This window comes from Anolis sagrei, chromosome 4, assembly GCF_037176765.1.
Source record: "Anolis sagrei isolate rAnoSag1 chromosome 4, rAnoSag1.mat, whole genome shotgun sequence".
Taxonomy (NCBI): Eukaryota; Metazoa; Chordata; class Lepidosauria; order Squamata; family Dactyloidae; genus Anolis; species Anolis sagrei.
Genome location: NC_090024.1, coordinates 247,343,429 through 247,347,718, shown reverse-complemented (window position 1 = coordinate 247,347,718; position 4,290 = coordinate 247,343,429).

Below are 4,290 nucleotides of genomic sequence, written 5' to 3'. Positions count from 1 at the left end.
ATATTATATAATTATAATATCATATTATTATTAGTAGTATTATATTGCATTACTTTACAGTATTATAAATATTATATGTATATACAATATACTATATATTATATTATAACATATTATTAGAATATTATATAATTATAATATCATATTATTATTAGTAGTATTATATTGCTTTACTTTACAATATTATAAATATTATATGTATATACAATATATTATATATTATATTATAACATATTATTAGAATATTATATAATTATAATATCATGTTATTAGTAGTAGTATTATATTGCATTACATTACAATATTATAAATATTATATGTATATACAATATATTATATATTATATTATAACATATTATTAGAATATTATATAATTATAATATCATATTATTAGTAGTAGTATTATATTGCATTACATTACAATATTATAAATATTATATGTATATACAATATATTATATATTATATTATAACATATTATCAAAATATTATATAATTATAATATCATATTATTATTAGTAGTATTATATTGCATTACATTACAATATTATAAATATTATATGTATATACAATATATTATATATTATATTATAACATATTATTAAAATATTATATAATTATAATATCATATTATTATTAGTAGTATTATATTGCATTACTTTACAGTATTATAAATATTATATGTATATACAATATATTATATATTATATTATAACATATTATTAGAATATTATATAATTATAATATCATATTATTATTATTAGTATTATATTGCATTACTTTACAATATTATAAATATTATATGTATATACAATATATTATATATTATATTATAACATATTATTAGAATATTATATAATTATAATATCATATTATTATTAGTAGTATTATATTGCATTACTTTACAGTATTATAAATATTATATGTATATACAATATATTATATATTATATTATAACATATTATTAAAATATTATATAATTATAATATCATATTATTATTAGTAGTATTATATTGCATTACTTTACAGTATTATAAATATTATATGTATATACAATATATTATATATTATATTATAACATATTATTAGAATATTATATAATTATAATATCATATTATTATTAGTAGTATTATATTGCATTACATTACAATATTATAAATATTATATGTATATACAATATATTATATATTATATTATAACATATTATTAAAATATTATATAATTATAATATCATATTATTATTAGTAGTATTATATTGCATTACTTTACAGTATTATAAATATTATATGTATATACAATATATTATATATTATATTATAACATATTATTAGAATATTATATAATTATAATATCATATTATTATTATTAGTATTATATTGCATTACTTTACAATATTATAAATATTATATGTATATACAATATATTATATATTATAACATATTATTAGAATATTATATAGTTATAATATCATATTATTATTAGCAGTATTATACTGCATTACATTACAATATTATAAATATTATATGTATATACAATATATTATATATTATATTATAACATATTATGATGTTAGTAGATCAAATGTGAGTAGATCAATAGGTACCGCCCCAGCGGGAAGGTAACGGCGCTCCATGCAGTCATGCCAGCCACATGACCTTGGAGGTGTCTACAGACAACGCTGGCTCTTCAGCTTAGAAATGGAGATGAGCACCACACCCCAGAGTCAGACATGACTGGACAATGTCAGGGGACTACCTTTACCTACCTTTACCTTACACTACCATATGGGTTAAACCGCTGAGCTGCTGAACTTGTTGATTGGAAGGTCACAGGTTCAAATGCGGGGAGCGGCATGAGCTCCCGCTGTTAGCCCCAGCTTCTGCTAACCTAACAGTTCAAAAAAATGCAAATGTGAGTAGATCAATAGGTACTGCTCCGGCGGAAAGGTAACGGCATTCCATGCACTCATGCCCATGGCCACATGATCTAGGGAAGTCATACTCCCCATGCTCTATTCTGCCTTGGTTAGACCACGTTACCTGGAATATTGTGTCCAACTCTGGGCACCACAGTTGAAGGGAGATGTTGACAAGTTGGAATGTGTCCAGAGGAGGGTGACTAAAATGATCCAGGGTCTGGAGAACAAGCCCTATGAGGAGCGGCTTAAGGAGCTGGGCATGTTTAGTCTGAAGAAGAGAAGGCTGAGAGGAGATATGATAGCCATGTATAAATATGTGAGAGGAAGCCACAGGGAGGAGGAGGGAGCAAGCTTGTTTTCTGCTTCCCTGGAGACTAGGACGCAATGGAGCAATGGCTTCAAACTACAAGAGAGGAGATTCCACCTGAACATGAGGAAGAACTTCCTGACTGTGAGAGCCGTTCAGCAGTGGAACTCTCTGCCCCGGAGTGTGGTGGAGGCTCCTTCTTTGGAAGCTTTTAAGCAGAGGCTGGACAGCCATCTGTCAGGGGTGATTTGAATGCAATATTCCTGCTTCTTGGCAGAATGGGGTTGGACTAGATGGCCCAGGAGGTCTCTTCCAACTCTAGCATTCTAGGATTCTATGAAAGAAGGAGCCTCCACCACACTCTTGTAGTTTGAAGCCATTGTTCCATTGCGTCCTAGTCTCCAGGGAAGCAGAAAGGAAGCTTGCTCCCTCCTCCCTAGGACTGCAACATTCCTGCTTCTTGGCAGAATGGGGTTGGACTGGATGGCCCAGGAGGTCCCTTCCAACTCTTTGATTCTATGATTCTATGATTCTCCATGTGACCAGAGGAGGGCGACTAAAATGATCAAGGGTCTGGAGAACAAGCCGTATGAGGAGCGGCTTAAGGATCATGGCATGTTTAGCCTGGAGAAGAGAAGGCTGAGAGGAGACATGTTGATGGCCATGTATACATATGTGAGAGGAAGCCACAGGGAGGAGGAGGGAGCAAGCTTGGAACAATGGCTTCAAACTACAAGAGAGGAGATTCTACCTGAACATAAGGAAGAGCTTCCTAACTGTGAGAGCCATTCAGCAGTGGAACTCTCTGCCCTGGAGTGTGGTGGAGGTTCCTTCTTTGGAGGCTTTTGAACAGAGACTGGATGGCCATCTGTCAGGGGTGATTTGAATGCAATATTCCTGCTTCTTGGCAGATTGGGGTTGGACTGGATGATGGCCCAGGAGGTCTCTTCCAACTCATGATTCTATGAAAGAAGGAGCCTCCAGCACACTCCGGGGCAGAGAGTTCCACTGCTGAACGGCTCTCACAGTTAGGAAGCTCTTCCTAATGTTCAGGTGGAATCTCCTTTCTTGTATTTTGAAGCCATTGCTCCATTGCGTCCTAGAATCATAGAATCAAAAAGTTGGAAGAGACCTCCTGGGCCATCATCGAGTCCAACCCCATTCTGCCAAGAAGCAGGAATATTGCATTCAAATCACCCCTGACAGATGGCCATCCAGCCTCTGTTTCAAAGCTTCCAAAGAGCCTCCACCACACTCTGGGGCAGAGAGTTCCACTGCTGAACGGCTCTCACAGCCAGGAAATTCTTCCTCATGTCCAGATGGAATCTCCTCTCTTGTAGTTTGAAGCCATTGTTCCATTGCGTCCTAGTCTCCAAGGAAGCAGAAAACAAGCTTGCTCCCTCCTCCTCCCTGTGGCTTCCTCTCACATACTTATACATGGCCCTCATCATGTCTCCTCTCAGCCTTCTCTTCTTCAGGCTAAACATGCCCAGCTCCTTAAGCTGCTCCTCATAGGGCTTGTTCTCTAGACCTTTTATCATTTCAGTCGCCCTCCTCTGGACACATTCCAGCTTAGAGTCAATCTCTCTCTTGAATTGCGGTGCCCAGAATTGGACACAATATTCCAGGTGTGGTCTAACCAAAGCGGAATAGAGCATGGGGAGCATTACTTCCTTAGATCTAGACACTAGGCTCCTATTGATGCAGGTCCTCCAAGGCAGCAAAAAAGAAGCTTGCTCCCTCCTCCCTATGACTGCAATATTCCTGCTTCTTGGCAGAATGAGGTTGGACTGGATGATGGCCCAGGAGGTCCCTTCCAACTCTAGGATTCTATTATTATTATTATTATTATTATTATTATTATTATTATTATTAAGTAGAGGCTGGATGGCCATCTGTCAGGGGTGATTTGAATGCAATATTCCTGCTTCTTGGCAGAATGGGGTTGGACTGGATGATGGCCCAGGAGGTCCCTTCCAACTCTTTGATTCTGTGATTCTATGATTCTGCTCTTCCTGTATTTACTCCAGGTGGCCCGGCTACAGCTCGGTTTACGGGGGGCTTCC